This window comes from Peromyscus maniculatus, chromosome 2 (assembly GCF_049852395.1).
Source record: "Peromyscus maniculatus bairdii isolate BWxNUB_F1_BW_parent chromosome 2, HU_Pman_BW_mat_3.1, whole genome shotgun sequence".
In the NCBI taxonomy this organism is placed as follows: domain Eukaryota; kingdom Metazoa; phylum Chordata; class Mammalia; order Rodentia; family Cricetidae; genus Peromyscus; species Peromyscus maniculatus.
The window spans coordinates 93,425,140-93,450,016 of NC_134853.1; positions in this window are offsets into that span (position 1 = coordinate 93,425,140).

Genomic DNA, 24,877 nt, shown 5'->3' on the forward strand with positions numbered 1-24,877 from the left:
GTCTTGATAAGAAGGAAGAGAGGTATACAGATAGGACGGAACAAAAAGAGAGTATGAGGAAGAGAGTAAACAGACTGTACTAAGTCTGTGAAATTGTCAAAGAACTAACTTCAATAAGAATAAAAATTAAAACATTTAAGAAATAATATGAGGATGCTGAAGCATAGCTCTCCGCTAATGATGACTTCTGGTGGGAAGGGAAGGACTCAGTTCTATTTAAAGGGCAGACCACTGAAAGTTTGACCATGCCCCAGTGAGTATATGGATAGCACAAATTGGACTTTTTTTCTATTTTTTTTAACAATTTTGGGGCGGTTATAAGGGTGGGAGGAAGACATGGAAGGACTGGGAAGTGAGTATGCTGGGGTACATGATGTGAAATTCCCAAAGAATCAATAAAAAAAATTTAAAAATATATAAGAAAAACGAGGGAAACAAATTATTTATGCAGTGTCACAGTTTTACAAAAATATAAATATTAAGTATGTTTTCAAAAATAATTTTGCAAGAATTTTGACACAAAATAACTGTCCAAGCACAGGTATATAGCACGAATCTTAAAAGGTCCTATTGATAAAAGCAAACTCAGTACCAGTTATTGGGGTGAACACTGAAAGATCAGAGAAACAGAACCAGCCACAGCTACCTCACCTTGCCAACTTCTCTGCTGATCCTGTTTCCTCAGACTGGAAGCCTCTGAGTTCTCATCCAAATGGATCTCAGCTGAACTGCTACTAAAAGCCTAAAAGCTTAACCAGCTCTAGTTCCTAGTTTTCACGCCTTATACATCTTTCTGCTTTCTGCCATCACTTCCTGGGATTAAAGGCATGAATCACCATGCCTGGCTGTTTCCAGTGTGGCTCTGAACTCACAGAGATCCGGATGGATCTCTGCCTCCGGAATACTAGGATCAAGGGTGTGTGCTACCATTTTTCTGGCCTCTGTATCTAGTGGCTGTTCTGTTCTCTGACCCCAGATACATTTATTAGGGTGCACAATAATTTGGGGAACACAATATCACCACCAAGCGGCACATGTTCAGTGCCCAGAAAGTGCCTCTGTCTGTAATCTGTCTCCATCACTCAAGCTGTTCTCGATCATGTCAAATGACAGAACTACCTTGGACAATCATTAAGATTCTCAGTTTCCAAAGTCTGTTTGTTCCCTGTGTGAAAATTCATTTGATAAAGCAGATGGTGTGAGCTGTAACTAAAAACCTCAAATTTGGAGTTGAAGGGTGAACCAGAGAGAAAGAGAGTTGATGAAGGAAGTCTGTGAGAGGACCGGTGTACAGAAAATGCAGAGGTGAGGAGATTCACCACTAACACTCGGTTTCTACAGGAAACTTTTATTAGATGGCAGAAGGAGCGAGGGCTGGGCAGCCCCAGAGTTCTAGACTCTTGGTGACCAGTTTGCTTCATCAATGTTCCTCGCAGGGAAAAAGTAGAACAAAAATAAAGAAGAATCATTCTTCAAAGCAAGAAATATTGCGACTTAAATTGCATTCATGAGATTCTCTGATTTAAAAAAAAATCAATTTGTCAGATCAATTTTTCTTAAACAAGTTCATCATACGCTAGAGCAATGAGCCAATCAATAGGGAATGTTTTTCAGCTGCTTCCCAGCCTTCCCACTTCAGTAATTGCTAGAATTTCATATCGACAGGCCATAGGATACTTTGAAGGCCGAATTGATCCATTAGCCTGTGGTGCTACAAGCCGGGACTGTAATAATGCTGTATCCCCCCAGGGACTGGGCCTGAAATCAAATAGGAGGTAAGCCATTACATTATGCTTTTGACCCTGCGAGAGCCTCTATTGGAAACGTGGGAGAGAGGGGGAAAAAAAAAAAGAAACAAGACAGTACGAAAGGAAGTGGAACACAGCAGGAAGAAGCAGACAGCAGAGGCCCGGGGAAGGGGGAAATATTGCAAGATCCCCAGCCTGCCTGTAGATGGTCATTGCTAAACAGGAAACTCAGTGTGGCCTGGTGACACCAGGAACAGGGCAGCTACAGTGGGGAGGAAAACAAGCTTGAGAGGCTTCTGAAGGGGAGCTCGGTGCTGCTTACCCATACCATCTTGGTGTTGAACCTTAGCTCAGAGATTTTATTTAACAGCAATGAGAATAAATGCCTGTGCCTAGGGCCAAGGAGAAAGGGAGCAGTCTGGCCAAGGAGAAAGCAAGAGTGCAGGGAAAATGGAGACATCTACCTATTGCCAGGAAGTAGACTTATTCATCTTGTAATCATTCCTGCACAGCTGCACTTGTGCATTTGTACAACCTGCTAGCTTAGCATGTTACCATAATAGGGATTATGATGCACAAAGCATCTAAGAGAAATCAAGGTTTGATTTACCACGAAGAAATTACCATATGGAGCCAGGTCATACTGCCTTCTGCAGTATAAAGTCTAGCATTTATAACGGGAAATAAAATCCAACAGAATGGATTCTACAACATTCCAGTAAAAGGCACTGATTGCCCCATTACAATGGAGCTGATAATCTGTTAATCAGAGCTGTCATTCGCTGTCTTCCATATCACAGTTACACAGGCTTCTCATGAGTGTCTGTAGAAAGCAAATTTGTACCAGAGATGGAAATCTCCCACCACACACTAGTGTGCTTAACCTTCAGCTTGTATGTGGGAATTAGGCATGCCTTATTAAGATTCAAAAGCCAAGCTCTTACTGCTCTCAACTATAAGCAAGTGTAGATATGGTCATTATATTGGTCACAAAAGGGCTGGATCTGCACGTCCAGTTGGCATATGTTGGCTGCTTAGGTCTGTCCCCAGCAGAAGACAAACCAGTATTCTGTGCTGTGACATGTTGGACATCAGACATTTCAAAGAACACTGACCTGCTGAGAAACTGACATCTTTTTCAGTTTTCATGAAAACCTGACTTAATTGGCTCATCTGGGTATTTCTTCAGGATGTTTCATAATGAGAGCTGAACCTGGACTTCATGCAAATATAATTCTTCTATCTATTTTGAATAGTCAGCTGAAGCGTCAACTTCCAGTTTTCTACATAAGAAGTTAGCTAGGGAAGAAAAATTACAAACATGATAACTATTTTAATAATAAGTTTTGTCACTAGGTTACTAAATAATTTCATTAGCAGAGTTAAAAGACATGCAGTTTGTAATATATTTATTTTAGGAAAACTTCAATAAATTTTGGAAATTGGAGATTGAAGAGATGGGCTCAGCAGTTAACAGCTAGTACCTGAGCTTTGGTTCCTAGCACCCATATCAAGTGGCTCACAACCACATGTAACTCCAGATCCAGTAGGATTGTATCTCTGACCTCCACGGGCACCTGAATACTCACCTGCATATATCCACATACAGACATACACAAATAATAAAAAACAAAATAGAATAATAAACAAATTATGGAAAGTTAAAACTGCATCTATAAGCATATTGTATGTAGTCACATCGTAGCATACCAACCTTTCCTGTGTTGTAGTCCTGTGGACAAAGCTGCCACTCTAATGCAATGCAGTATAAAGTCAGAGTAGGGGTTATGATTCCTACACAAAATGAAACAGCAGGTTTCTGTAAGGCTCCTGTCAAAAATTCCATCAATATAAGTGGTAGATACAGCTGTATCCTTAGGACTTGTGATATGCTAGCTCCAAACTAGCATCCTAGTATCTATACTTTTAATATTATAAATGTGTCTCTGATACAAAGCCTGGCATAGGAGTCAATTGGTTCTATAGGTTTGTTAGGTGCTCTGAATTCTTACTATTCAATGTGAACATGGACCAATGGCATGCTTAGAAATGGAGAAGTTGTGCCGGGCGGTGGTGGCGCACGCCTTTAATCCCAGCACTCGGGAGGCAGAGCCAGGCGGATCTCTGTGAGTTCGAGGCCAGCCTGGGCTACCAAGTGAGCTCCAGGAAAGGCGCAAAGCTACACAGAGAAACCCTGTCTCGAAAAAACCAAAAAAAAAAAAAAAAAAAAAAAAAAAAAGAAATGGAGAAGTTGTAGTCCCACTCCTGACTACCAGGGTCAGAATGTCTAGACACTATGTTTATGGGCCTTGAAGGTCATAAAGCATTCTCTAATTGTTTGTGTGCCTATCAAATCTCTTATAGTTACTGAGATGACATTCATGGGATTGTCACTATCCTGACTCACAATGAAAAGAAATGCCTAATCTGAATTGTACCACCAAATGTCATTATGAATCATATAAAAATATTTCTATTTTTTCATCTAAGTTATCATATGATACCCTTCCAAATGTCTCTCACATTAAAATTCTTCAGAATATACCATTCTCTGAAAAACAGGGAAGTATCTATGAGAAGTAGTATGTGTTTACATGAAGAAATACAGACAAGCAAAAAATTTAAAAGCCAGTAATGATAAATAACTGAAAGAAGATTCCACCACAGAAAAGATATCCACGCTGTGGATATTGTATGATAGAACACATATGCATACATATACTATGTATGTGTTATCATGAACATTACACAGAATGAGAAAAACCATTGTCGATCAATGGTTTACAATGGCTCGGAAGACTGTCATAGGGACAGTGCATTGACTGAAGTCCAGCATACTGCTGCTGTGGTTTTAGTGTTTACTGTCTCACTAGTTTCTGGATGGTTCAAAAGGTACTCATACAGTAACTGTGCCCCTTCATTTCTAATTTTACTAATTTAGGTCAAATGTTTCTTTGGGTTAATATGCTTAGGAGTTGTCAATATTGTCTTTTTTGTTTTTTCAAAGAACTAATACTCTGGTCCTATGTACTGTTATTCTACATTCCATTTCAATGTCTGCCCTGTTCTTTTTGGTTTCTTGCCATCTGCTGCTCATGAGCTTGGCTTGTTATTGTTTTTCTAAGAATTTGAAGAGCATCATTAGGATTTTGTACATACTATCCCTTTTTAACTTTTTAATTTAATGACTTTTACCTATAAACTTTCCTCTTAAAACTGCTCTAGAAGTGTCCCAAATATTCTGGTGAGGTGTTCTCTCAATTTAATTTGATTCTAAGATTTTAAAATTTCCTTCCTGATTTCTTTCATGGTCTACTGGTCATTAAAGAGTGTGTTGTTCAGTTGCCAAGTCTGCATGTCATATCTGTAGAATTGGTGTTGTTGTTTATTTTTGTTACTGATTTCTAGATCTAATTCACCGTTATCTAATAAGGTACAAGAACTTGTTTATATTATTCTCTATTTGTTAAGACTTGTTTCTGTGGCCTAGAATATAATCTAGAGATAGTCTCATGGTCTGCTGTAAGGAATATGTATGTCATATGTATCGGGTAGAATAGTATGTACATATATATTCAATCTGATTGGTCTATAATGTGAATTCATTCTGAGATTTCTTCATTGATATTTATTTCAGATGACTTGTCTAGAGATCACAGTGGTGAATTAAAGCTACCCTCAATTACTGTATCATAGGTGTATGATAATTCATACCAATTAGTGTTTTATATATAAAATTGAAACCCTCAATATTTGATTCATATACTTCTAATTATAACTTATTGTTGAATTCTCTCCTTCATTCATGTCTGTTGTCTTCTTTATCTCTTCTGATTTTAGACTGAAGTCTACTTTATCAAATACCAGGATAGCTGCTTGAGTTTGTTTTCAGCTTCCATCCAGTTGATAAATCTCCATCCTTTGACTATCATCTAGTAAGCTTATTTACTAAAAATTATGTTTCTTCCCCCATCAAGATTCCAATGCAATTATTCACAGAAGCAAAAATAATCTTAAATTTCATTTGGAAACACAAAAATCCAGGAATAACACAAACAATCCCAAATGATTAAAAAAATGATAAAGTATAAGCATTCTAGATTTTAAGTTATACCATAGAGCTGTAGTAATAAAATATATAGTTTGGTATTGGTACTATAACCATAAAAAGCATACATTCATCATTGGAATAGAATTAAGGACCCAGTTATAAATTCATACTTCCTGATTTTTTTGACAAAGAAGCTAAAAATACATATTGGAGAAAAGACATTTCCAACGACTGGTACTAATAAAACTGTATACTTATATGTAGAAGAATGATCTTAAGATTCTTAGCTCTCACCTCCAAATGGATCATGGAACTCGAAGTAAGAGATATTATATTCAAGAGCACTTGAATATAATACAGTGCTCTATATCCTACTACAGAGATACTTGCTCATTCATGTTCATTTCTGTTTGCTGTGTAACAAAACATTTGCAGGGGAGATGGAACATACATCTATTCACCCCAGATAGAGAGTCTATGGATAGACCAAAGTATGGGGATACCACCAATGTCCAATTTGGTGAACCAAGGAGTATTGTTGGGATTATTTACAGGAATATGGGTGAGGGGTTACTTACAAAAACAGAAATGACTCAAAGACAGCTATGCCACCAAAGCACACCCTAGCACAGGTGACAGCTCACAAAAGCTAGAAATCTGAAACACCCTGCACAGCCTGCAGCAGCTAATCAGGTTGGAAAATGTCTTTTTCAGGTGTCTCAGTTTGTCTAAACCTCTTCCAAGCAGCTCAACTGGTTTCTGCTTCTTTCAGGTGGTTGATCTGTTCTCACTGTCTCTGGAGCTTTTTGCTCATCTGAGACTATTGGAAAAGTCTTTGCAACTTGGCTTGTTTGAGAATGACAAGTCTCTGCAACTTGGTTTGTTTACTCTTGGATGGAGAAGCCTACTGAATCTAGTCAGTTTCATGGACTTCCTGAAGCTATTTTGAGTTGTTCACCTCCCTTCTAAAGAAGCTTCTGAGCAGGATAGATTGTTCCAATCTCAGAGAGAATTGTTAGACAGTAATGCTCTATTCACAATAGTCAAAAATGGAAACAACTTTGATCTCCACCAGATAATGAATAGATAATGAAGATGTGTTACATGAATAGATAATGAAAATGTGGTACATTTACACAATGGAATACTATTCAGTTGATGAAAACAAAATTATGAAATTTATAGGCTAATCCATGGAGCTAGAAACAATTGTTCTGCCTCAGGTAACCCAGACCCAACAAACTTTGATTTTTTTTCCTCTCATTTGTAGATGTTAGATTTGAATATTTAGGTATGTATGTTTTGCTGTGTGTATCTATATGTAAAAAGAGTTTAAATGAAGTTACCACAATGAATAGTACCAAGTGAACAACCACTAGAGATCACAGTCTAACAAAAAGCCCAGTGTCAGGAATGGCTTACTTCTTTGGGAATTATTTGTCAGTGAAGTGCTATGGTCCCCTAAATATAATAGTTTATTGCTGCTTTCCTTGGTTACTCTCCAAAAATTGAAGACAAACCCCACTGCTGAAGACACCACATACTTTAGTCATAGAATATGGATAAATCAAGTTGGTACTGAACTGGAAGCTTCATCCCCAGTGGCTAGCTTTTGTAGTGCTAGAAGGCAGTATACATGCTACCATAGGAGAAAAGTCTTCATTGTCCAACTCTAAACTATGGTAGCTGGGCCTGGCAGGATATGCCTGCTGTTGCAGTAGTGGTATGAATATTAGGTATGAATATTATAAATGTAACCAAACATTTTCTGGTTGGACTTAAGGCCTGTTCTACAATATAGAACCCATAACTGGCACAATTATCAGAAAAAAAAATGAACCTATGAATAGATAATTCATAGGCCCTAGTGAGGAACCCAGTGCTATTATTCTGCAAAAGGGACATAGTTTTAAGCTGACTCCTAAGACTTATTCCTATAGCCATAGGTCAGTTAACAGTATTTGATGTTTAACACAAAGACTCACTATTAGTCAAGGTGCAGAGCAGAAATTTCTCATATCTAAATGAAACATCTCTATCACACCCCTGAACTCAAAGCTTATTTCGGAAGATGGGTTGAAAATATTGTTAAGAGCCAGAAGTGGCAGACAGCTATAAGTGAAATTGTTTTCTGGACACAACAGGGCAGTTGCACATATGAACTCAAAGTGGTTGTGACAGCATGTGCAAGACAGGCAAAATGCCAGCATGTAAAGTGAAGTGGGCATAATATTTCAACCCTAGCTGAGGAGCAAGTTGCAATAAATGGCTGCTCGGAGACAAGAAAGTCTGTTTTCTTTAAGGATATGAACCCTGGTAAGTCAAGCATACTTCAGAAGATAGCTTCATACCCAAGAGTATTTCAGCAGCACAAATTGCCCTCAATTTTGGTTTCTTGTTTGTGGTTTTGTTTTTTGCTTTGTTTGTTTGGTTGGTTTATTTTGTTATTTTATAATAGAAATTGTGTGGAAGGGAGACTGGAGGGTGAATCTGGGAGGAATTAGAGAAGGGAGAGTATGATCAAAATATATGAAATTATTGAAGATTTAATACAAATAATTTTTAAAACATAATTGTGATTCTTTCAGGCAAACAATAGTGAATCTAGGGGTTTTTTTCAGATTTAGTGAGCCTTTTGTGTCTCTTTATGGGTAAATTGATTACATTTAAAGTTATTATAAAAATGTTTAGCAATTCCTATAATTTTGTTGGTTGTTTAGGTCACAATTTGTTCCCTTCTTTTTCCCCTTACTAACATCTGGAGTTTACTGGTTTACTATGCTGGGCATGACAGATTCTTTCTGCAAGGGTCCACGAGAAGTTCCACAAAAGACCACCAGACACATATGCAATCAACAAGAGCATTTAATTCTCGAGAATAAAAAGTTCCAGCATGCTGGGGCCATACATCTGGCACAAAGGCAAAATGGTGACTCCAAGAGAAGCTCGCAGGCTCCTTTTGTACAAAGCTAAAGGAATTTTAAGAGCAGTTAGGTAATCCTACCTATGACTGGCTTAAGAAGTGTACTATGTTAGTACACTTCTAATGGGCTGGGCCTAGCAGGGGCTGGCTAGGGCTACAATTTAACCATCTTTGGGTAAGTTTGGTAGCATTTCAAGATGGGGGTAGAGGATTTGTCCCTATTTGGTCATTGCCTTGAGATACTATAGGTGATGACTCAGACTTGGTCCAGGCTTGGTATGTGCTATCTCCCTTGTCCTTGCTGTCAGGGGCATTGAAGAGTAATTGTCCATTGTTCATGGTTCTTTTCAGAAACTGTTTGCTCAGTCTCAGGAAACTGAAACTGAGGCTTGTTCTCTGACAGAAGACTGAACAGCATGTTATGGTATCTGCTCAACTCTCACTTTCCTACCTTTCCTTTGTTCATCTGTTCCTTTCATGAAATTTATTCTTTCCTATGCTCTCAAAAGTGAGACTTCTCTCTTCCACCTCTTAGATAGTATTCTTTTAAGTTTCTTCTTCAGTGCTTACTAAGCTACAATAGTTTGTGCTTGTCTCAAAATGTGTTTATACCTCTATTAGTTTTAATTTTGTTCACTAATCTTAGTAGCAATCATTTAGTTTTAAGGCATGAAATATATCATTCTAACCTCTTCTGGCATTTACCACAACTACTGAGAGATATGTTATTCTAAGAATTTGCCTTTGGAAATGAGTTGGTATTTGCTCTTAGGGTTTTTAATATTGTTTCTTGGTTTTACCTTAAACATTTCACATCTGGACCACCCACAACATACTGTGGTAAGGTTCATCTCTATTCATTTCTGTTTGGATTTTAAATGCCTTTTGAGTTTTGATGTCCATTTCTTTCTCAAGGTTGAGCTATGTTTCTAGTTTTATCTAAGATCCTTTTTCTATCCCATGTAGCCTTAGGTTTAGTCTCTTGTCATATCCTAGAGCTCTTATACATTGTCATCCCCCCTCTCTCTCATTTTAAAACTATTTTTGAGAATATCCATACATTTATACAACTTATTTTGAAAATATTTACCCCTCTCCTCACTTCAATTCCTTCAAGATTCCCAACCTCAAGTCTTCTTCAAATAATTTTATGACCTTCTGAGTCTAAATAGTGATACCTATATACTTATGGGTGTGGAGCCATCCACCAGAGCACAGTCTACCCACCAGGGACCATACCACTAAAGAAAATAAACATTTCTATCCATGGCAGCCAACAACTGTCAGTAATTCCTCAGCTAGCATTGGAAGCTTATAAGTCTCCCTCCAATCCATGCTAAAATATTGACTGGCTTGTGCTTGTGTGAGTTTTTTTTTTTTTACAATTTATTTATTATTATTATTTTATGTGCATTGGTACTTTGGCAGCATGTATATCTGTGTGAAGGTGTTGGGACCCTTGGAGCTGGAGTTATAGACAGTAATGAGCTGCTATGTGGGTGCTGCAAATTGAACCTGGGTCCTCTGGAAAAACAGTTTGTGCTCTGAACTGTAATGGATATCTGTTCTATCTATGACCTTGAAGCACTGCCCCTAGAGATGTACCAGGTAAGTCCTCCCTACCTATGACCTTAAAGTACCTGGCCCTGGGGCATGGCCTCAGGGCTACCCTTAAGATCTGAGACAGAGGTATGTCTCTCTTTTCTCTCCCTCATGGGCTTAGATGCTGGAATGGACACAGGGAGAAAAACAGTGTGGGACTGTACCTCAGCCTTCCCGGACTCTATGATAAATCTCCTATTCTATAGTGAGTTTTCCTTTATAATAAATTCCCTTACCCTTTAAGCAGACTCGCAATACTTAACCACTGAACTACCTCTCCAACCCTGAGCTTCTCCAAGTCTTGTATGGACAACAATAGCTGATGTAAGTTCATTGGATGAAATGGTCCTGACATGTCCTGAAGACATAGTTTCACACAAGTCCTCCCTGCCCTCTGTCTCTTAGAATCCTTTTACTCACTCTTCAAGGAGTCTTAGAGAAAAAGCATGTGATATGTGGAGAGATGTGGGAGAGTAGGGCAGAGGAGGAATTAAATGAATACATAAATAATACTAAGGATGTTTTAAAAGCCATATGGAAATGTGTGTATGTGAACTGTGTGAATTAATTACATTAATGTATATTATATATAATTATATATGCAACTATACATATAAGATATATATATATATATATATATATATATATATATATATATATATATGAGCTTAAAGATAATCTATTTAGGGGAAAATGACTCTTATAAGCTATTGGTTACCAAATTAAAAACTCAGTGGCAGGTACAGGATATTTTCTACTGAGATGTTGATTAGAGGTATTCCAGAGACCCACAAAACAATACAGTTTATTACCATTGCTTTTGGTTGCCTACTAGAACTTGATATGAACACTCTATCATTGAAGACACTACACACTTTGGTCATAAGACATTGAGAAATCAAACTGATATTGACCTGGCATCTTCTTCCATAGTGGCAAGCTCTCATGGTCCTAGAAGGTGTTGTGCATGTTTGTGGAGAATAAAAATCATCAATAGTCTTAACCAACTCTGAACCTGCTACAGTACAGACAGTAATAACTAGTCTGGCAAGATATGTCCTTTGATGCAATGGTGGCATAACTGTAAACCAACCAACTTCTGATTGAATTGAAGGTGTGGCCCATAAGAAGGAACTCATGCTTAGTCCTATAAGTCTGGACAAGAATCTATGGCTGGGGAGTCCTGTGAGAGAACTGGCTGTTATTACTTTATTAAATAGACAGGGTTTCAAATGGCCTTCTAAATATATATCTATCACCACCCATAGATTACTACAGCTCCCAGTCCTTATCAAAGAAACTTCCTTGTGCAGTGGATGGTGGTTAATAAAAATATTCACAACTGTTCAAAGTACAGAAGAAAAGTTTCTATGGAGTGCTATATTCATCCATAAATGGGCTCTCTCTGTGTCTCTCTCTGTCTATGTGTCTCTGTCTGTCTCTGTCTCTCTGTCTCTCTCTCCCTATCTCATGTTTGAGTGTAGAGTCTTGCCAACCTGATATACTTTTTCTGAATCTTTCTTCTGTTTGGTTGCAACTAACTACTGCTGCTTTTCACTGTGATTTTGTTTGGTTCACTGAAAATATTTTTCCCCAAAACTTAATTCTGTTAATGAATTATTCAAGAGAACCATTTCCTACAAGTTGCCCTCTGAACTCCAAATGTGCACTATGGTACACACAAACACACACACACACACACACACACACACACACACACACACACAGAGAGAGAGAGAGAGAGAGAGAGAGAGAGAGAGAGAGAGAGAGAGAGAGAGAGAGACATAATTTTTAAAGTTTAGAAAATAAAAACATAAGGTTTCTTTCCAATTTTTTTGGAAACACATATACACTAAAAGCCACTAGGATAGCTAGGTACATCTCGAGTCACAGAGAAATGATAAATTCTAGACCAAAGAGGAAAAAGGCCAAAAAGATATTGTTGAAGTCAGATAAAGTGAAAATACTACTAAAACTTTAGTTAAAAACAATAACAGTGGAAGTCCTATCTGGGTCTCCAGAACATGCAACTGAGGGGGTAGGTCAGTGGGATTTGATTATATTTGTCTTTCCCACAGTTCATGCTGGGGTCAGGGATGTATTGGCCAAGTACTGTTGTCTACAGAGATATCTTCATTCTACTAACTTCTCATCTTTGTCTATCAGAAACTTCTTTGGACATGGTTTCTGTGCGTATGCCGGGCCAGTTTTTTCACCTTTCTAAGACCGCATATGACATGCTGGATTAGTTCTCCCATAAGAGATGTTTCCTGCACACTGTGGGTCAGCTAAGCAGCCAAAGCACTGAGATCTGAACAGGGAGAGACTCTATCTTTGTATGGAAGATCTATCTCCTAAATATTAATCACTCTGCTGGAGGGATGCACCTGTGCATGTCAAGCTTTCTGCTGGAACTTCAGGGATGATAGGTTCAATAGCTGTTACAGACAGGTAGACAGCTACAATGGCCTAACTGCTAACCTCATGTTCAAGGAGATCATGCTTAAGGAATATTCTCAGTTGATTAAATTTATACCCCCAAATGAAGAACAGGTCTACCCTTCCCTGTATGCTTTACTGCCCAACATAAGCCTCCTGCAGCCTGGACTTTTAGGGTTGTCAGTGTCTGGGCTTCCTGATAATTACTACCTCCCAGGGCTATCGCTAACCCTGGAGCTATTCAAGTTGATTTCAGGCCCTGTTGCATATGTTTTCTATTCTCAGGTTTTTAGGGTAGCACAGTTTTCATTAGAAGGTACCAATCACTGTCCTCTGAGTCTAAGGGTAGAGAGGGGAGATCACATCATTCTTCTGACTCATCATCTTAGAGTGAGGAGGGAAGATCCCATCATTCTGCTGACTCATCTGTCTCAAGAGTAACTCACACTCAAACCTGCATCTGGATTGAAGGCATGTGAGGACTCTGGCCTTGTCCTAAGGGTTGTACTTGCCAGTCTGTTTTCTTTAGAGCTCCCTGCCTTATCTTTTGAATGAGGCTTCAGCTTCTCCTCCAGTTACCAGGAAGCCACACAGCAGGAACTGTACTTAGGCACAGGTTACTTCTTTTCTGTGCTCAGTAGCCTTTTTCTCTGTGTTTTTCAGGTATCCTGTCACTAGCTTGGCAAATCTCTAAAGCCATTTCTTACTTGCTCTCTGTGGAATAGAGACTATTTCTCTTTTCTTACTTTGCCTCTTCCCCTTTACTGGGTTGTAGAGAAGCAGCTTCTAGTTTGATATCTTACCTAGGAATCTGAAACAAACTAATTAATATGAACCTTGAGAATATAGACAATCTAAGCCTTTAGCCAATTTCACAATTAGGCTAGAACTGAGTTCATGAATAATCAGTACTTTTCATTATATAAGTCAACTTTTTTGTTTGTATGTCTACCATAAAGAAGAAGTTGAATTGAACCTAGACCTTTCAAAATACGCACACACACACACACACACACACACACACACACACACACACACACCACAGGACAGGTTAATTGTATCTATCTATATATGTGCTCTATAGACTATACCACAATCTATTTCAGCAATAAAGTAAAACTAATCACTATGAGAAAAAATAAATTATAACTGAAAATGTTTTACTTGTTATTTAAAACAAAAAGTCTTTTTCTTTGATCACTTGATAGGCATATTATGATGGAATTTATATGAGATAGAATAACTATTGTTTTTCTGCTCACAACAAACTATTTTACCTTTTTAATGCTATTTTATCTACCTTGTACTTACCTCCAGATATTACATACAGGTATGGGTACATGAGACATACCCAGTCAAATAATGCTTCTTTTCCTAGTTTGGTTTAGGGAAGGAGCAGGCAACCCAGAGTGGTAGGTAACATCCCCTCATCGGACTGGCATATGTGTGATGAAGCAAAGGAGCTCTTTCAATGGCAGTTGACAAATTCTATCATTTGGAGACATTCTATCTGTAGAACAAATCAAATATAGACAGAAATCATGACTGGAAGGATGGATGGATGGATGGATGGATGGATGGATGGATGGATGGATGGGCAGATGGATTGGCAGATGGAATGGCAGATGAATGAATGAATTATTCTTAAGTACTCTGCCAAGGAAATAAAAAAAGGCATCTAAAGTCCAAGTGCTTGGCTCGAATCCTTGAGACCCTTGGTTCTGGGATATATCTCTCATTCCTATAATCTGTACTATTTCCTTGTAGGAAACACAAGTTAACAAATTCTCCTTTTTCTTTACCTACTTTAATTAATTTTATGTAACTTTCAGCTTGTAGTACTCTGAACAGTATAGTATTCTGTTTAAATACGACACTGTTTTTTACAGTAACATGTTGCTCTTCATACTGTCAATAATACAGCTCTGCAGATCCATTTCCAGGCTTGTAGACCTCTTCTCAAAGCCACTTCAACTACTACCTACTCAGCGTTCTTAAAATGGTCTTCCCTCTATGAAACAATATCAAAGTTTTTCTCAGATCACTGATAGCCAGAAGCCATTTAACAAGGTTTGTTCAGTCTTCTCCTGACTCCCACACATCAACACACCCACAATTTCCAGAATCCTCAGTTCTTTATATAATCAATGACTGTGTGGAACTCTGCCCACTTTATGCTCATGAATATTCTCTAGATTTGCAATGTCAAGAGAAGAGCTAATAGACCCATGACTTTCTCACATCTTTGATGCACATTTAATTCAGGTGAGATGCTACCTGAAATTGAAAACAAAGCTATATGATCCTTAGATGGTTTTGCATTGTGAATATAAAACAAAGTCATAATGGGGGCACTATGACTTGTGAGAACATGCTCATGAAACCAAAGTCAGTGTTAAGCCTCTCAACCACTAGGGAAAGGGTTGAGTTAAGAGATAATTTCCTAATGTTTAAAGATATGTCCACTGAAAGGAAGGAGGGAAGAGAAAAGTTGACCCTTTATTCGGAATTCTAAATAAAACAACTTTATGGACATGAAACTTTTTCTTTTCTTTTGAGATAATTATATAGTTTTATCTCTTCTGTTTCCTCCTTCCAAACCCTCCCATATGCCCCCACTTACTCTCTTTCAAATTTATGGTATTTTTTCACTTAATTATTATTATATGTATGTATGTACAGATACATTCTTAAATATAACTTGCTAAACCTATGTAATGTTACTCATGTATATATTTTTAGAGTTGACCATTTGGTGTTGGATAACCAGTTGGTGGTACTCTTCCCTGGAGGAGACTGTTTCTCCTGCTCTCAGAATTCCTTAGATACCTGTAGTTTTTTGTGTAGGGTTAATGCCTCCTGGGCATTCCCCACTCACTTTTTAAAGATTCATTTATTTTCACTCATATGTACCTGCCTATATGAGTCTGTATATAGTATGTGTGTGCAAGTGCCCAACAGGAATCTTATCCTTGGAACATGAATTATAGTCAGTTGTAAGCTGTCTGATATGAGTGCTGGGAACCAAACCTACATCCTCTATAAAAGCAATAATTGCTCTTAGCCACAGAGTCATCACTCCAGCTCCCAAACATGGAATAATTTCAAAGATAATAAGAAGTTAACGTTTCAAGGCAAGAGCAAAGAAGGTTAAAGTAACCAAAAACATAAATACAAATAAGTATGTGGGAAATGATGTCATCCTCCAGTTGACATGAGCTTAAATAAGTAGCTAGTTGCGTTCCACAGAGAAGCTCACCTGAGCTGTTTGCTTGCTAAGATGTGCTCTGCAAGACAACAGTTGCTTTTTTAAACCTGGGGAGAATGTCATGTCTGTTTTATATAGCATGTGTTTCCTAACTAGTTCATTGGACCTAATGAAAACTTGTGTCTACAACAGATCTGGGCTTACCTCAGCAGGATAAACAATGGATAAGACTTTTTCCAGGACAAGCCTGCCTCTAAACTTTCGAGTCGAAAGTATGATTTCTAAGTCCACTGGGCTAATTAAGCACAGCTGGGTCGACATCAGTCCTGCTCTACTGTGACTATTAAGCTGGCAAGAAAAAAAAAATCAATCATCATTAATCACTGAATCTGCCTAGAGGCTTTCCGAGGTGCTAACTGTGTTAAACAGAGCAAGATTGTTCTCACTGAGACCAAATGGTTAAAGAGAGAAAGCGTGTACATTCCTCCAAGGAGGAAGACTCTGATGAAAGCACTGGATGCCATGGTTTTAGACAACACCAAAATCTAACTAGTGTGGGGATGGTAGCTTGTAATTTCTAATACCTTGCACTATATCCAGTTCTGCCTCAAACTGGAAATGGAGAAAAATGCTTGTGACCACTGACCACTGCTGCCATTTATTGTCACCCGAATGATGTCTCTGTGGAAGTGTGTTTAAGAGTCCCCTTTCGGTGTGAATCCATACTCACTTGTGCAGCATTTTCACTGAGCAGGTCTTTTACTGAAATATTGGCTTCAGCCTTGGGCTTAGGATGTATTAGAGTTGATGCCATTTTGGTGTATGTACTATTTAATCTATCAAAACTAGCTTCCTACTTGAAAGAGAGTGCTACATACATTCCAGGTCTCCAACAGATTAATTAGCACTGTTTTTATGATGCTTCTTATAATGTGGGATTTGTTAGCTTTATGTTCCCATTTTTAATACCCTATAATGTTTTTATAGTGCACTGTGAGAACCCCTTGCAAAACAGAGGGGCTGGCCTCTCACTTCATCAATGGACATCAGTTTAGAAGCCATTTCCCTGTGCCCTGTGGTAGAGAATCCCAGGCAGTGTACACACTGTGGTGTTCTTCCCAGTGAAAAATTAGTTCAGGGCTTGATTTGTACAAGGAAGACTCCCCAAGGCCTCTCTTAGGCTCCAGCTGCAGACAGCCGCAGAGCAGGGAGCTCATTTGCAGGCCAGAGTGACAGCAAGAGGAATAGTGGAAAGACGGCCACAAGCTGGAGGAGAAGCTTTCACTTTTGCCCTAAAATCTATCAGTCCTGGCCTCTAGACATTCGTGAAGAACCCTTACAATAAGTAATATGGGACAGATTGAGCTCAGAATCCCAGCCTCTGGACTTTATGCTTCTCAATTCTTCTGCAAGATTATGCTCATCACTGAACCTTTGAATTTATACATATACATCACACACACACACACACACACACACGTACACGTACACATGCGCGCGTGCGTGTGCATGCGTGTGTGTGTGTGTGTGTGTGTGTGTGTGTGTGTGTGTGTGTGTTGTATGAAATCTCTAGCCAAGCAAAGCAGACACCCAGATTGCATGAGGACAACCCTCACACAGCCACTCTGAAAATCTGCTGGGCTCTCAGAAATAAGATGCCTCTGTTTTGATCACTGCAGACATCACCCACAAAAAGGATCAGCTATGCTTTAAAGCTGAATACCCTTCTAAACCCACACTCCCCATGAGTTGATTTTGCTGACTGATTCATGGTGTGTGGCCTAGGCCTGGCAAAGCTTATATAGACCTGGAACAGAAGGACACATAGTCTAGAAGTGAAGAACAGCAAAGGAGAGTGACTATGGGTGTCAACCAGACAAGATTGCCTATGCAAGACATCACCATATCCCAGCACTCATTAGAGGGAATGCACCAATGAACAACATCCAGTCATGCATGCCTACACACACACACACACACACACACACACACACACACACACACGTACACATGCACATGCATGTGCCCCTAAATGCATGCACTAACACACAAACATACGTGTGTACACATACCTAGAGACACCTCAAAAGAACTTCTAAGTGGAATAGATGGCCAGCAGAAAGTCAGTTGATCCCCAGTTAGGAACCCAGTGTCCCCAGAGACCTGCCTCAAGTCTCACCACTCTCATCTGGAAGAAGATGTCAACAAGAAGAATGAGAGTCCAGCATAACTGAGACATCCAATCCAGATGCAATCATTAAAAAGTTGCCCCCTTGGAGTCCCCTGAACCTCTTGTCTCAATGCCCAAGAAAACTTATGAATGTCATGTGGTTTTAGAATGGGATGGTGCTTTACATTGCATCTGTCAACAGGTGTTCAGTAAGAAATGGAAGTGTATGCCACCACCTCCCATAAGAATTTAGTACAGTCAGAACAAGACCATGTTCTCACTGGGAATCTATCTGCCCATGTTGGGAGTGTAGAAGGGAATGATGGAAAGAGAGAATTGGTGAAGGACATTATGAGAAAAGATTGGATACAGCAAATCCTCATCATGAGTGGAATCCCAGTGCACAGCCAAAAGGCACTGTTCCATCCCACCCTCTATTCTAGAACTCTGAAGCTGCGGGGTACATAGAATGAAACATAAATTCTGTTTCACTGAGGTTTTCAAAGCCCCAGTCTTGTCCCACCACACCACCCATCCATTTGGAAACAGGATGTGGAATGCTGGCTTTTCCCTTATGCCTAGTGTGGAAATGAGAACAGACTGTGTGCTGAGGGAGTCAAAGCCACAGCTCCACCATGACCTATGTTATCAGTTCTTAATGTTCCCACCATTTCTTCAATCTCTTCCCCCAACTTCAAGACCCTCAATTGAATGGATTAACACCCCCCCAACCTGAGCAAAGGGGGCAAAGAAATGTGTGGACTAGGACCCAACTCTAACCCACAAAGTAGAAGAATCACTGTTCTGTTGGCAGACACTGAAATACATCATAGCATAGATTTCCTCTGTGTCTGACACAGAAAGAAAGTTGGAGAAAAGGGTGTAGTTCTTGTGATCATGAGTGAATCTGCCAAAGAACTCTTGCAGTCCACTGTGGTCGTGCAAAAGAGTTACCAGGTCCAACCAAAGGCTGATAAAAAGTTGCATAGCAAAGACGCTCCTAAACTCTTACCCAATTGCCCATTAGGTACCAGCCTCTACATATCTAAGGAGAAGAAATGGACAGACAAGTAAGAACTTTGCTATCCCATGTCCTTCTCACATTCTGCTCCTCAATTATCTACACAAAAAATGGGAAGCAGAAGCTTATAGGCAAAAGGTGAGCATGGCAGATGAGGCTCCTTTTCAACACTGATGACCTGGCTGCAGAAAGAGAGGTAAAACTGCTACTAACGGATAGCAATTGCCATGATCTAAGCAGCTTACGACATCCATCTGTTAGTCTGTGGTTCTGAGAATCAGAAGTTCCACATGGCTCAGCTGGGTTCTGTGCTCAGCATCTCACGGGCTAAAGCACGATATTGGCCAACGAGATTCTTATGGTGAGATTTGGGAGAAGAATTCACATCCAGGCTCATTTGGTTGCTGGCAGAGTTTAGTTTCTTGTGGCTACAGATCTAATGTATCCATTTCCAGGCTGTTGGCCAGTAGCCACTTTCAGCTCCTTTTGGCTCTGTGTCCTCATGCGTGGTCCCATCTATTCTCAAAGTAACCATACCACACAGAAGCTTCTCAGAGTACCTGACTTCTTTTGCTCTTGTTTTAAAGGGCTCCAGTCATTCACATGGCCCATTTGGCTACTATTCTTATTCCCGTTTAAGGGAACACACTTAGGTCCCCGGCATGTAACTAATTTGTAGACATTTTTACCCAGAGTCCAAGGGAAAGTAGCTCCAGAATTCCTGGTGGGGATCACGAAGGGTCACTCACAGGCATTTACCCTACCACCCACGCTAAGGCAGATTGGAAGTTAAATTATCACTCAGGTCTGAAGGTGCAGACTGCTGTGTGCAAAACCAAGGGCTGTAAAACTGTTACTGAAGACCAGTAACACTGGTTCTGTCAGACTTGTAGATATGTTTTGTTTGGCCTCTGCAGCCACTAAAGATATGTAATATCACTTAATGCAATGAAGAAAAAATAAACCAATCCCACAAATTTCCAAGTCCGGGTCCCTGGCTTATTTGGAATGTCAGGTTTGGAAACACAAGGCCTATACTCTGCAGGGCAGCAGCATGCTTATCCCTACATCATCTGCTGTCCTCTGGACTCAGGCTGGAGTGTGTTACCTTCCCCCCATGGTCTTGAAAACCTTGTGGAGCTATTTGTGTTGCCTGCTTGGTCATGCTCTAAAGCATTCCCCAAGTTCAGGCCGTTACACACTGTAAATTGAGGTCATTGGCATGGATAATCTACTTGTGCTGAGAGACTGTAATTTCAGCCTATAAGATGGATTCTGGGGTCACTTTCCCAAAAAGTTATAAAATGATCATCTGAGGCACAGGGTGGCCCATGTCCCTTGAGTGTTGTATAAAGGCCATAAAACGCTCTGAAAATCAGGCATTTGTACAGGAAGTTGCAGAAAAATGTCAATAACTAGCAAATGCAGTTTTCCACTGGGTAACATTTAGCCACTGACTTCTTTAAAAGTAAACAGAAAGTAGAGATGTGGAAAGGACAAAGTTACCACCATCCTTAAGAGATTGGGGCAGGGCTCCAAGAAAGGAGGGATTGGGGGAAAATAAACATCACCCAAAGAGAGCCACTCCCTAGTGGTTCATCCAGAGAGAGGAGCCAAGAGTTTATACGACTGTTTGGTTTGTTTCATTTATTTTTCTCCCACAAGATATAAATCAATCTATTTAGATAGGGATGGTCAAAAGAAAACATTTTATTGCTGTGGATAATTTCCCAGCGGAAAAGGATCATTGTGTTTCATTTTTAACTATCTTGCCTTTCTTTTGGTTATGTGAAACCCCATAAGTTTATGAAAAGTTGTCCAGATGAGGACCCTGAACATAGAAACTATTCCCATCTCTAATTCACATAAAAGTGGAAACAACATGCCCTTGCTCATACACACACAGCACTAGAAACTCAAGAAACTAATTGAGTGCCAAGCACTTCTAGTACCCTAAGGATATATATATATATATATATATATATATATATATATATATATATATATATATCCTGAGGCTGCCAGAAACTTTGCCTACTGAATGAATTATAGAACAGGAAGCAGATGGGCTGTGTATATGAAACAACCACTATCTGGCAAGATGTGCTGTGCAATTTGGCTGCAAAGATTAAATTGAGCTATTGAATGTTTAATACACTATGCATAACAAAAAGAGCCAGAGCCACAAAACAGCATAAATTACAGAATTGGTATTCACGCGGCCTTTCCCAGGAATCAATACACTGCCACCGCTCAGAAGAGTCTGTTGTTTAATACACATAAAGAAGAGAAGAATTCTTCTATTAAAATGAGTTATCTGGGCTATTTACCAAAGGCAGTGATTTAGCAGTGGTAAAGTCTGTGTAGCGCTGTTGAATGCAGATGATAATGCTTCTTGTCCTTGTCTGCCCGTTTCATTGCGCCCATCAGTTGCTGGGGCTGTGAGTCCCTTGGGTACATTAGCAGTCAGCCCAGGAAGTGTGTTTAAGTAATGGACATAATGTTCACATTTGCTAGGCCAGCCTTCTCCCTAATCATGAATTATTCTTCCCCAAGGCTCAATCGGAACATTACTTTAGAAGCAGAAGATTTAATCCTTTTCAGCTGATTGGAGGGAATGATTACAGTATTATTTTCTTGTACAGGCTGTCTCCAGTGAAGGTGCCTTTTTATGTCCCCATCTTTAATAGGCAGCAATCTTTATTTCCCTGGAGGAAAATGACAATGAATTTGAAATGGGATAAATCTTCAGGAATGCAAGGTACTGAAGCTGTAGATCACTGCTGGTTAGTTAATTAGTTTAGCCCTGACTGGTTTCATCTCCAAGATAGAATACTTTGTAACAGGGGAAACAGTGAGTAGATGGGTGGGTGGGAATGTGAATAGAATGGGAGAGAGAGCATCCAGCTGTAGGCATGAATAACCAGGCGCCTTAAAGCATCAGTGCTCACACAGCTCCCCACTGCACAACCAGCAAAATTAAATCATCAGGACTCACTTGACCCCACCATTCTGACTCTTAAGGACAATTCAAGTTACAGAAAAGGATTGCAGCTTTATGTGGTAGAAATGTTTAAAGCAGAAGAAAGGAAGAATGAGTAGAAGGGTCTGAGGGGATTAGAGTTGTCATCCTAAAAGAATATTTACATACAGGGCTGGCCCCAGACAAAGACCTGGGAAGGAAAAAGTTGTCCTTAAGCATCCCTGGTGGGCTTTCTTAAACACCACTGCACAGGAAGGCAGTAAATAACTGACTGTTGCTTTGTTTGTTTTTAGGGTTCTTGTTTTAATTTTCATGATTAATGTTTCTTGGAAATTAATTAACTTGTGTTGGAAGATGCAAACCTAAGGCATGCTATCATCCTCACACTCCCCCACTACACCCGTTCTTCCAATGGAATGCCCACAGAAACAACTTCTGATTTTCCTGAAGTCTGGCTAGGAGGAGCCCCTACCACATCCACTTCATCTAACACCTTTTCCATTTTCTCCTTATAAAAGTAGCAAAGAAAGAAACCTATCAAAGTGAAAGAGATCAACAGAATTATAACCAAGTCCTTGATAGCTAACACATCTTGCATCTGATTTAAAGCCAGCAGCTCTCATGTCTGGCTGCCTGTGATCTATTTAGAATTAAACAAGGTCATGTTGCCTTGGCCCTGATTATAAATATATTACGTCTAAGTGATGAATGCAGCATTCATGAGGAGCAGATCAAGAGCTCCTGGGGCTGGTGCTTTTCAATCTCTCCTCAGTGCCAAGCTTGAGACATAAAATAAACAGTCTAGCAGAGTGAACGCTCCAGAACCCACACACCGAGACACAGGGCTGATTTTGTTTCTCATCACAGCTTAACAGGAGGGCAGGGGAAAGAAAGGAAGATGAGAGAGGACGTGTCAGAGCCCCTGGGGGCAAGAAGTGCAAGCCTGGTTTCCTGGGTTGTTCCATTGTTCCTCTCAGCCCATAGTTCTGTGTCACCAAGAAAGTAGAAAGGGTTTTTGGTGGGGTTTGGTTTTTTTTTTTTTTTCAGTCAAAGGGGAAGGTGGCCTTCTTTATGCCATCATTCAGTCCTTTCCTCTACCACCTTCTTGACCTGCTAAAACAGTGGAAACTCCAGAAAGTCACTTCAGGCGACCCTTCAGTTTTAAAGACGTTGGAGGAACACATGACTCAGAAACCCATTTCGGACTGTCACCTGTTAATGCCAGTACTTGTCAACTGAGACAAGCTGGCTGCCTTGTCATCTGATCAGTACCATTAAATTCTGCTCCTGTTGACCCCAAACTCTTTTAAAAGGTGCCAATTTTGGAAAAAGACCTCCAGCAATACCTCTCATTCCTCTGCCATTTTCTGCAGTTAATCAAATATTTAGCACTCATCTATCTTCCTTTCTCAATGGCTGAGTTCCAACCAAACTTATCCTTCTGATCTCAGAGTCTGTTTGCTGCCTGAGACCTTATCCTCAACCCCTACATAAAAAAAAAAAGTTGATGTGCACCAAGTTCTGACCCATAAAAATAAGTGTCCTCCAAGAAAACAAACATATACATAAAATAACTGTGTCTGTTTTACTGTAGCTGGAAGTAGAAGCCTGTAGCAAAAGCAAGGCAATAATGGAAGGTACTCCTAACGACAGCTTGACTTTTCTTCCCTTCCTCATGCAAGAAAACAAACTCAGAAAATGGTCAAAACTGCAAAGAGGTCCTCTGGAAGGGCAGCCAGTGCACCTAACCACTGGGCCATGTCTCCAGCCTTTGTGCCACTGTTTTTGAAAGCTTCCTCTCCAAAATGTCACTAGCCACTGTAGCTGCTGGCCACACAGGACATGTGGGACATTTGAAGTAATACAAACTGTGATGTACTGTGTGGGCAGACATGTAATAACCTCACGGTCTTTATTGTAGTTCTACTGGGCAGCGTCAGCATGGCTCACAGCATGATATAGCTGTTTTTCAGGGTTCATCATACCTTAATACAAGGTTTTTTTGTTTGCAAGTCTTTACTGGGGCTCTCCAATATACCCTGGTGATCATTACTTCAAACTAGAAAATAAACATAGCACTTGCTTTTGAATTCAAATTTAAAACAGAAAAAAATACATGTTAAAAAACCTAAGACCTGTGTCATCTCCAGTCCTATGTCCCACAGCTGCTCTGTGCTATCTCTCTAACCTTAGGTCTTGTGAGTGACACCCTGCCCTCCACCATCCTGGCCTTTTTCAATGCTGTCTACTGTCTCATACTCCACAGCTGCCCTGGGTGATTCCTCTGACCCTGACCCTGATAAGTCATGCCTGACAGGTCACCCTCTCCACCCTTGATTCTGCAGTATGGTACACCACAGTTGCTCCATGAGTTCCAGGTGCTCAGACCCAGTACACTCTCCACCTCTGATCCTGCATATCATAACAACCATACATAGTCCACCCAGTCCTGGTAAGTGAATCCCACCTCACCCCATCTCTTGTCCTGCATGTTATAGCCACCCTGCTCTGTTGCTCAGGACCTAGTCTCTTCAGCCTTGGCTCTACCATCCTGAGGCTCTCCCAGGCCACCCAGCCCACAATCCCACTTTAGAATTCTGCCCTGGTGAGCTAAAAACCTAGACCTAAACCAGGAAGGAAAGGAGGGAGGGAGGAAGGGAGGGAGGGAGGGAGGGAGGGAGGGAGGGAGGGAGGGAGGGAGGAAATAGGAAGGAAGGAAGGAAGGAAGGAAG